The following is an 11,756-nucleotide window of genomic DNA, read 5'->3' as shown; positions in this document are numbered from 1 at the left end:
TCAGACCACTGGGTTCACATATTCAAACCTGCAGGTCTCTCTGTTCATCTCTTCCCCCAGCTTAGAAGGCCTTCTCTTCTGTCAACCAATTCAACCCAGTCATCCTTTCATGCCCCAGGAAGGGGCCCTCTTCCCTGTCATCAGCCTTGTCAGTGCCAGCTTTTCCAGATGGCCCTCCCCTCTCCACTAAATTCCCAAAGCACAGAGAATCACAGCTGGAATGACCCTTAGAGGAAACATCCAACTTAGTCATACCTCCTCTGAAGCTCTGAATTACAGTTTCTGTGAGCGTGTTAGTATTGTTGAGGTTGTAGGTCTTTAAAAACAGGGCAAGGACAAGGCCACAGAGAAGTGCCATCCTCCTGTGAGTGTGAAGGCCCACAGTGCAGAGCAACTGAGGTGAGGGAGCAACTCTGAAGCACACTGATACGTGCATTACTTAATCCACCAACCTCTCTTGCAGAAAGTGGTCTGACGCTTACAGAGATCACATATTGTCCATCAAAGCACCTTTGTAATCATCTGAAACAATATGGGGAGAGACAGGGACAGTGAAATACGAGTTGCCAGTGATCTCATTTACCAGAAATGGTGGTCCAGAGGAGTAACAGGGACAGGCACCATAACGTCCCCATCCGCATACCAACTTCACAGTAGGACCCATCTGTGGGCTCCGGACATCAAAGTCCAAAAAAGTCAAGGGCTGCCCAGATACTTAGCAAAAGGGGGTTTCTGTATTCAGCTCTGATGCTGCCAATGACTAGTGATGATCCCAACCTTCTCACCGTCCCTCTGCTTGAACATAGCACCTGTAGGGTTCTCAGCCATGCCTAGGCCTTAAAACGGTCACCAGGCATCAGGACTGGGGGCCCTGGCCTCTCCTTGCTGAGAAAACCAGATTCTCTGAAGATAAAAGGTATGGATTAACAGAACATGGGGATACTGAATATTTGAAATCCGCACAGAAACTCGGTGTCTTTCCCATACACCACTGAATTAGCCCTTGGGTTTATGTCTATTAGTGACACCACTATCCTCCTCCTCCTCTAGACTCAATGCTTTAGATCATCTTAGATTCCTCTCTTTCCTTTCCTCACAGCAAATCAGCTGCCAAGAGCTGTGGATTCTATTTCCGCAATATATGTCATTATCACCCTCCTCCTCTTTCCCAAAATGAAGGAATAGAAAGAGAAAGTTTTGGAATTAGAGCTGCCATTCAGTAGCTGGGCTTTTTTCCCCCTTTGAGACTCAGTATTCCCACTAATGAAATGGTTAACAATACCTACTTTACAGCTTTGATGTGAGGATGGAGATGACATTTGTGAAAATACCTGGTACTGGTGCTTACCATAATACAAGTTCTTGCCATACCTTAGCTTTCTTTCTCCCTTCCATCCCTCCTGCTACTGCCTGAGGTTAGCCCCTCGTTACTCCCGCTTCTACTAATATATCAGTGATAGGCAGAATCTTAACACAGACTTGCAAGATTTCTCCAGGACTGCGATTTGTTAGCACATGGCAAAGGGGATTTTGCAGATGCAATTAAGGTTACTAATCACTTAACTTTAAGCAAATCAAAAGGACATTGTACAGGTAGGCCTGACCTAATCACAAGAGTCCTTTAAAAGCAGAGGTTCTCTCCAGCTGATAACAAAAGAGGAACTCATAAATTCAAAACACAAGGGGCCTCTGAAGCTGTTGTTAGATTGAAGATGGAGAAGGTTACATGGAAAAGTGAGGGAGTGGCCTCTAGGAGCTGAGAGCAACCCCCAGCTGACAACCAGCACATCCTGCCTGGACATATGACTTATAGAACAGTATGATAATGAATGAATGAATGAATGAATTTTTAAGCTCTGAATTTTTGGTTGGTTGTTAGGCAGCAATAGAAATCTAATGCAATTTCCTAATTGGGGCCAGAAAAGAAAAGAAGTCATTTTGAAGATAGAGATGAGCCTCAAAGATTGACTTTGACTTCTTCACACCTCCTCTAGAAAGTCATACCCACACTCTTGAGCTTTTGAGGATCCTCTGCCTTCCTATGTCAGTAATTACCTACCACTCCCTTGGCCCTGCACACACACCACCTGCCAGGGGGATCCTCTGCTCCTCCATAGTCAGCTTGTCTTCCCAACTCTGGTCTAAGCACTTCCAACACAGAAGCCATAACTTGACCTTTATCGTATTCTTCAAAGCACCCAGGATAGGGCCAAGCACACAATAAATACTCACAAGTATTTGTGGGTGAAGCCATTTTCTTTCAGCTCCAGTGATCAGCAAGGCTAATGAAGGGATCCAAAAGCCCTCTGGCCACAGGCACACACAGAACCTTTCCCATTTGACTCTGGCTCCACCGCCTCCTGGGATTTACAAAGCACTCAGGTGGGGATACCCCGTTTCTGGAGCCTGACCTTTCAGTAACACTGGCCAGTCACGTTTTCAAGCATGAGTGGGACTACCATTTCTCTGAATCATAGTCTGGTGTGTTTTTTTAATGTTTACCTACAACCAGCATTTACAAACACAAAGGAAATGAGAATAATGATGACAAGAGATCTCACAAAATACATTACCTGTATTTTGTTCAATAACAAACTTATTCTAAATGCCTACCATGTCCAGGCTAAGAGACCCTGGAGACAGAGAACTAAGAGAGGCCCTGACCCTGAGCACAGAGGTCATGGCAGAGTCTTTAACAGTTTGAAAACCAGAAGATTGAATTTCTTCAAATCAAAAAAATGAGTGACAACATAATCAGGTCTTCTACAGGCAGGCAGTGGGTGAGGTTCCCTCCTGAATTCTACTCTGCCCCTGTGACTCTGGGCTTGCTGTCTCTGCCCCACCCCAATAACATGTATATGATGTCACTGTCTAGATGTGCAACAGTCTTGGCAAAGTTCATACAGGGCCCTCAGCACAGATTAAAAAGTAAATCTATAGCATTTGAACAGACTTTTACAGTTTACAAGGCACTGTCATATTCATTGTCTTGTTTGATCCTCCCAACAGCCCTAGGAGGTGGATGAGGTGAAGATTATTGTCTCCATTTTAGAGATGAGGAAACTGAGGCTGGAGAGTTGAAGTTATTTACCCAGAATCACCTGGTTTGGGAGCCAAAAAACCATGTTCTTCCCTCTCTGCCATCTTGGATATAGTCTTGGGGCCTAAATGTGAACACAAAGACTGGCTAAGTTCTTCCAGGCTGGCCTTAGTGGCCGGTGATTTGAGAGTTTCTGGGGGGGCAGGAGGGGAGGTGTTGGTTTTTTGTGGGGGTTTTTTTCCCCGAGGAGAGAAAGATAGAAACATCAATGATGAGAGTGAATCATTGGCTGCCTCCTGCACACCCCACACTAGGGATCAAGCCCACAACCCAGGCATGTGCCCTGACTGGGAATCAAACTGTGACCTCCTGGTTCATAGGTTGACACTCAACCACTGAGCCATGCCAGCTGGGGGAGAGTTTCTTTATAGAAAGAATGAAAAATTAGAGATTAGGAATAAGAAGAAAATACAAGGATGCTTAATATTCCAGTCACACTATATACTTTTCCAAGAACTCACATGTCTTACCTCATTTGGTCCACAGAAGAATCCTAAGAGGTTAATAAGGCAAGTATATTCTCACCAGAGATTGGATCAGAACTGGTCCCAATTCTTCTGATTCCAGGACTCTTTCCATAAGCTAAGGGAGGGCAACCTTGCCACTTATACCCTACTAGAGGCCTGGTGCACAAAAATTCATGCACTGGGGGGCGGGGGGTCCCCTCAGCCCAGCCTGCCCCCTCTTACAGTGTGGGAGCCCTCACGGGATGTCATACTGACAGGGAGCAGGCCTAAGCTGCAGTCTGGCCTCCCTCTGCAGGAAGCAACCAGGCTGATCAGGGGAAGGTGCCGTCCCCATCAACCTGCTGATGCTTCCACTGCCAGCCACGGCAGCTGCAAGGCCTGAGCCCCAGGCCTCGAAGCCACCAGGTCTCATGGCTGCCTGAGCCCCAGGCCTCGCAGCCGCTGTGGCTTTGTCTGGATGGACGTCAGATGGATGTCCGGAAGACGTCCGCCCTAATTCGCATATTACCCTTGTGTTAGTATAGATGTTTGTACTTTTGATCCTAAAGGTCAAGACCGAAAGGACAGGTTGCATCGTCATCACGTCATCACCAGGGTGTCAAGAAGGACAGACACTCCCACAATGCGGATGAAGGGCTGTCAGTTAGACTTTGAAATTTCCTCCGAGAGCGAATATGGGGCGATTTAGGAATTTCCTTTCAGTGAACACGCCCCGCACTGTGCCGCCACCGCCAATACTGCCTGGAAACATCCCTAAAGGGTTGAAGCGTTGATAGGACTAGAAACAGGAAGGGTAAGCATTGCAAAGTGTTTTCTGGGGTTTTGTTTGAGAGACCCATAAATGTATAACGCTGTGATAAGCTTGCAATTTCACCAGTGCATTGTAATCTATGTAAATGTGGATTCATAATAATGTATGCGGGCTGTACATATAAATAAATAAATAAATAAATAAATAAATAAATAAATAAATAATAGTAAAAAAAAAAAAGGTCAAGACCAAGAAACAATTTGATACCCTTCTCTTGTGTGTCCACAGAAGCCCAATATACAATGGCCTTTCATCCAACTGTGGTTTCCCCTGCCAGAAACTGGCCTCAGAAAACAGGCACCTCCCCCTTCTGATTTTAGGACTACTTTTACAGAACTGAATTTATATAACTGATATACCAGGGAGAACAGAAACTTTAAACCATTTTTCATCCATTTAACAGATATTTTTTGAGCAGGGTACCACTCTAGGCTCGTCACTGGAAGTTAGAGAAATAAATCAGAAATTCCCAGTTAACAAGAAACTCAAAATGTTGTGGAACTGGTGGGAACACAAATACATCACAAGATCCATGACATTAACAAATAGATAACAGGATGGAATACATGTCACAACAGACTTATAAGCAAAGGGCTGTAAAGGATCTTGGACATTTCAGACTGGTGGGAGGGAGGAGTCTTTGTGGAAAAGCAGGTATTGGGGCTGGACCTTGAAGAATGAATGGAGAATCTTGACAAAAGGGGAGATGCAGGCTGAGGGGACAGCAGGAACATCTGGGAAATAGGAATAGAGCCCCATGTGAGGGCAGCATAAAGTTGGCTTGGCCCCCCACCTTGTATTGAGACTGGTTGGGGTCCAGCTGAGACCTTCTGCTAGATCTAGGGCTTCTAGGCCAACATGAGGGAACCCAGGAGACCTAGACCTTTTTTCTCAAGTTCTATGGTACTGGCAGTGTAACTCACACCAAATCTTAACTGCCCTCTTAACTATTCATATTTTCTGTTCTCTAGTTAGTTCTCACAAGTGTTTTTGCTTTCCTAGCTAAACTAAAATTGCAGCTCCTGATTCCTTGAGAACATACCTAGGGAACACCTATATTCTATCCCAGCAGCATGAGGCTGGGCACACTTGTTGACTGGTTGCTGAAGTCTATAGGCCCAAGAATCAGAAGATGACAGTTCTACAAACAAGTATAGCAAGAAGGGGCAATACCTGTAACCTTAGCCTGGGATAACAGTGAAGAGATCATGAGGAGACACATACTTCCGGTTTCAGGATTACATTTTATAGATCTGATCTAAATTTATCAAGGCTCAGACTTGTTGGATCACTCTGCGGGACTGCCCTGTATTTCACCTTTGGCTCTCTCTTACACCAACATGCCAAGTTCCCTTTAATCCATTTTACTAGTTCCTGCTTGTCAACAACTTCCAATAAACATGGTGTCTCATCCTTTCTCTTGGAAAGAGTAACAGGAAGGATGGTATAATTTCCATTGCAAATTTGAAGACCCAAGGTCCAATGCCAGAGGAGAGAGCAAAGTCAGGGCCAGAGGGGGGAGTGGGAAGGATCCTGAGGCAGAATAAAGCTTCCTACCAGTTTGTCTACAAGGAGCTGAGGTCTCATCTGAAGTGCTGGGTGAACAGAACTGAAAACAGGGAAAATGGGTAGGGAGAAAACCCAAACAGGCCAAACCCCCACCCACCCCGATGGAGTATGAGCAAACAATAAAGGTAATAAACTAGGAGTAGGGTGGAAGGGGGCAGGTACCAAAAAAGGACCAAAGGTCCAGGTGTTCAGGGGCAGAGAATTTGTTTGGGGATTAGAGCAGTTTATTTTTAGCCTAACCTTCTCTAATCCCATAGTTGAAGTCCTCAAATATCCTTGCCTGTTATAGGGTTACCTAGTGTCTTCTACCCAGTGTCTCTTCATCTTTGACCCTTCCAATTAATTAACCCTCCACACTGCTGCCAGAGTGATCATTCTACAACAGAGATTGATTCAAAGTCTCCCCTCCACCTTCAAGATAAGGTTCAAAGTTCGCACAGCCTATGAAGGCCCCTCATGCTAGACCCAGATAGATCTTCAAGTCTAATCCCCTCTCTTCACCTTTACCCCCTCTCTACATTCCACTGACCTTATTCCACTGACAATATACTGCACAATATTCTCCAAAGATGCAATAGACTTACTCTCAACTGCCAGGAAAATTCCAATTGCAAGGTCCAGCTCGTGTCAACTCTTCACTTAAATTTCCCCTTGCTACTCTGCTCTGTATAGAATTTATTACCATGACTTGCATTGATTTACAGAGACCTGAGAGCCCATCTGGGGTAGGAATAGGTTTTGACTTTTTGTAGCCCTCCTTGATCTTAGCTAGCACAGTAGGAATAGTTTTACTTAAAGAATGAGTCCCTTACCTTTAGACACACAGGGAGCTCCTGGCAGAGCCCAATTAAAATCTAGGTTGTCTGAGACCCAAATCAGGGCATTTCTTTCTGGGTTACTTCTTCTACCTGTTTTCCATGACCATGCAGTTGGATGGCTGCTCACTGACCTAGACTTTGAAACATTGAGGCAGTGGCAGACTTTTGCAGTAGCAGGAACCCAAGCTGCTATCTGTAAGGACAGCCTTCTATGCCTCTCCTAGGGAAGTGTTTTGATTCTGAAGGGCTTTGAAGCAAGCTGTAGGCAGTGACAGAGCAGGTGAGTCATCGTCCCAGCCCACGCCCGTTCTCTCACACCGTTCTCTGCCAAAGGGCCCCAGCATCTGTCAGTCTTAAGTGACATGGGAAATGTGTGCTCTGAGCTTACGGAGGTCCCAAGGAGGGAGAGCTGCCATTGGGGCCAAAGTCTCCCTCGCCACTGGTGGTGAAAGCAGATGTGATGGTTTTGTCTATCGGAGCAAACATAAAGGGACCCAGGGAACACAGGACATGGCCTCAGAAAAGCTGCAGTCATGATAAAGGTCAAGGGACACAGTCCACTTCTTTTTGGGACCCATATGGACAGACATATGTGTAGGACCTTCCACCTAAGCATCCTGTCCTCCACTGCCTGCCCTCACTGGCGTCTCTTCATTTCCCCAAATTCGAAGTGCCTCAAGGAAACCACAAGATGCCTTCCACCGCCCATCCCCCAAACTTAACCAGTACAAATTTATCTCACAGCTGAGTCTTGTTTTAAGCAAAGTCAACATGTGAAGTTGAGGGATAAATCTACACTTTACAAACTCTTTTCACCACAAAGAACTCCTCTGATGCACTCATTCACTGGTGGCTTACAATGTAGAAGGTCCTCTGTAAGGAAATGAAGAGATACAAATACTATTACAGTGTAATCCCTGCCTCAACAAAGAAAATAAGTTGCATTTCCAAATTACTGTAAATACAGGAGATAATGTGATAAATCCTTTAAGGGAGTCCCACAAAAGTGAGTCTGAGACTCTGAAGGTAGATGACTTTAGAGGGACATCACGGGGGAGGCAGAATATGAGCTGGGCTTTAGAGAATGGATTGGAAATAGGTAAAATGGCCTTCCCAATGGAGGAGATATCATCAGCAAAGGACTGAAGGAGGACACACAGACTTGGATGGAATCAAATGTTAGGTAGATCCACAAGGGTGGGCTGAAACAGTCATATTCGACATGTCCAAGCCCCAGGAACACAGGCGATTGCACAAGGAAAAGGCTCTGAATAGCAAAGGGACAAGAGGAACACAAAGATTAAAGCAGCAGGGTTTATTCTAGGTGAGAAGTGTGCTGGGATGGGCCCTGGAGTTAGATCAGAGTTCGAATACCAGCTCTACTCTTAATAATGTGTAATGGTGAACAAGTCACCGCGCCAGAAGCCTTGATTTTTTCATCTGCAGGGTCCCTACCTTGCAGATCACTATGAAATAATAGATATGAAGCATCCGGCACAGTGTTGGGAACATAGCATGTGATCATTAGGTTCCTTTTCCATGCTTGAGGAGCTTGAACGATAAACAACAAATGAAATATTTTGTGGGACACTTGAGGAAGGAAGAGGCCAATAAAAGGGTATTCTGAAGAGAGGAGATGGTAAAGGAAGAGAAAGCATAGAGGAAAGAGCTCAGTGCCTTTAAGTTGAGACTTCTGCTATACAGCAGGCCATTTTAGCTGTGCTGGTAAAACTCTTCACCAACAACTTGTTGGTCCAGCCCTGAAGAACATTGTGTTCCAGGAGCTGCACCAGCGATGCAATTAGCAAAACTAAGTTTGTGGGTGGAGTAGTGACGAGTTGAACAGAGAAGAGAGGCAGCATCCTGAGCCCCTGCCCAGATTGTGGGGCATCGGAAATCCGGGGGTGGCTTCAGAGAGAAAATGTTTTGATTCTAAAAGCTATCCTTCACTGGGAAAACAAAGAAATCCAAGGTTTTTTAAGAGTCATATCTATATATCCACTCTTTTAACCTGAGTAACCTGACTTATTACAAATAAGCAGGAGATACCAGCAGGCATGGGACTTAACCTCTGCAAAGAGCCTCCAGACCAGCCGTGGGCAAACTACGGCCCTCGGGCCGGATCCGGCCCGTTTGAAATGAATAAAACTAAAAAAAAAAAAAGACCGTACCCTTTTATGTAATGATGTTTACTTTGAATTTATATTAGTTCACACAAACACTCCATCCATGCTTTTGTTCCGGCCCTCCGGTCCAGTTTAAGAACCCATTGTGGCCCTCGAGTCAAAAAGTTTGCCCACCCCTGCTCCAGACTCTACAATTGAGCCTCTCAGCTAAGGATTTTCAGAGAAATTTAACATTGAATTCTATTTGTGTTTGTTCCTCATTCATTCATTCCACAAACATCCACAAAGAAATGACTCTACACAAGATAAGATCCCCAGAGACGGAGGTGGCAGCTTTGTTGTTCACACCTCCACTCTCAAGTGGTGTGACTAGTCCATTTCTTTATCTGTTAAATGGAGAAAACAAGTTTATGGGAAGATGCAATGAGACAATGGCCATACCTGACACATATTAAGCACTCAAGAATAGAAACCATTATTATACTACAAGTAAGATTGCATGTTATGCTGAGTATCTCTCATTTGTCCCTCCCAGTACAGTCTTTATTTCCCACACTGTGCTGTGCTCTAGAATTGACGTACATGGACTAATCAAGACTTCCTTGCCCTCTGACTTCCCATTGGGTTTGGTCCCTGGGGAGCCTGGACAGATCTGAAGGGAAAAAGCGAAGAGGTTTTTATACTCTCAACTGCATTCCTGAGACCTTTGACCCAAAGTCCCAGCTCTAGAAAGATGACCCTCTCCCTTCCAGTCTCTCTGCCTCCAGATACAGATGGTGAGATCCCTGTTACTGGCACCAGAATATTTCACTATCCATATTGCTTCCCTACATCCTGCCTCAATTTACCCAATTGAAATGTGCCATCTGTTTTTTTGCTGGCCCCTTAATATACATGGTGTAGGAGAATAACAACAGACCTGGGAATCAGGAGACCTGAATTCAAGTCCCATCTCTGCCACAAGCTGGCTCTCTCTGACCCTGGGCCAATCTCTTTCCTTTTCTAAGCCTCGGCCTCTTCTTGTATAAAAAGAATGAGTTGAACCACATGGCTCTTTTGTGCTACAATTCCCTGCCACTACTGAGTGTGCTGTGAAGTTAAACCCAGGAAAGGGATGCTTATCCTATATAATAAAAGGGCAATATGCAAATCGACCGAACAGTGGAACGACTGGTCGCTATGATGCACACTGACCACCAGGGGGCAGATGCTCAACGCAGGAGCTGCTCCTGGTAGTCAGCGCGCTCCCACGGGGAGCACCACTCAACCAGAAGCCCAGAAGCCCCGCTCACAGCTGGCAAGCACAGCGGCAGTGGCGGGAGCCTCTCCCACCTCCGCAGCACTAAGGATGTCTGACTGCCTGCTTAGGGGGAGCGGGCCTAAGCTGTCAGTTGGACATTCCCCAAGGGCTCCCGGACTGCAAGAGGGCGCAGGCCGGGCTGAGGGACCCTCCAGTGCACAAATCTCGTGCACCAAGCCTCTAGTAAGGGAATAAAGCTTCTCAGTGCAGAGAGCAGGTTAGCCAACCAAGCAGCTTTCTGCAAGCCCCACATCAGCTCATTCTTTCCCCAAGCCTTACATCAGGAATTACCTAACTCCCTTCCAAGAATTTTCCTTTTCCTCATGCCACCAGGGTACCAGATGCCCAAATGACCTCTACTCCAACGCAACAGCCATGAAAACCCAGGAGATTCAAAGTCTCGTGACTTTCAATAACCAACTGGTCAACCCTGGTTTAGCCACAGAGGCCCCTTCCTGGGTCCTACTACGGGAGCTGGGCATGGGAGAGGGGGGAATCCAAGCAGGGAAACAGGTACACAAGTACTTGATGCTAGTGCTTCCTCCACAGGGCTGCACAGGGAAATGACGCCACCTCACGGGTGGTGAGCAGGGCAGAGGGAGCCACGGACACCAGAAGACACCAAACACCCTGGACTGATAGCCCCATCACTGGGTGTGTTTCAAACGGAGGTTAAGCCCACTTGATGAGATATTACAGAACCTCTGATGTGCTTTTTAACTCCTGCAATGAGTGACTCGGGGAACTCCAGGGGCCACAAGAAAGACATCCTGTTGTAACGTACCCTGCGAATCTCTCAAGGATGCCTCAAGAAGTCGAATTAAGGAGTCCCATTTATTTCGAAGCTGGGACTACGAGGGGGCAATTTGCTCTCCAAATCTCATGGTGGTTAAGTGACCGCAACACCAGATTTATATAGGCAAAAATCACACAGGTGTTGATTACATCTTTGGGTTTGGAGTGAGGGACCTGGTTTGCAAAAAGCAGTTTGTTACAGAAGCTAGATTGAGCCGATTCGTTATCTACAAAGACTAATGATAGTTTTGGGTCTTGGGGCCACTGAGTTGACAGAAACACATTATCTGGAGCCATCGGGTCTTGGGACCACTGGGTCAACGTGTGCAAAAACACGTTATCTGGAGCCACTGCGGCAATTTAGAGTAATTGTGCTGTCCTGGTCTCCAGGTACAGAGGAATGTGTTTTCTAAAACCAGTACAAGCACAACCAATGGAGTATTCACATTACAATCAACAGGGTATATTCAATCAAATGGGATGATTTATATAATTCAGAAAATCAAAATAACTTTTCTATTATTCTAGCAAGCAAATGACAGAAGCCAACTCAGCAGGGTTAAAATATTAAACATTTTACCCACGCATGGTTGCCACCATGCTTCCATCCTAGTGAGAACAGCACCCTTCCCGTCCCCTTTATCTGGAGTTTCCGCGGCCCAGAAGCAGGGGAACGTGGGCGAGGTAAGTGGGCTTCTGTCCCCAGGAGCAGGAGGGGAGGGCGGTCTGCACTCGAGTTTCTCTGAGTTTCTGAAGGTTAAGGGAGGCGG

Source organism: Myotis brandtii, unplaced genomic scaffold (assembly GCF_000412655.1).
Source record: "Myotis brandtii unplaced genomic scaffold, ASM41265v1 scaffold397, whole genome shotgun sequence".
NCBI lineage: Eukaryota > Metazoa > Chordata > Mammalia > Chiroptera > Vespertilionidae > Myotis > Myotis brandtii.
The sequence above is the reverse complement of the archived record's forward strand: the minus strand, read 5'-3'. Positions refer to the sequence as shown.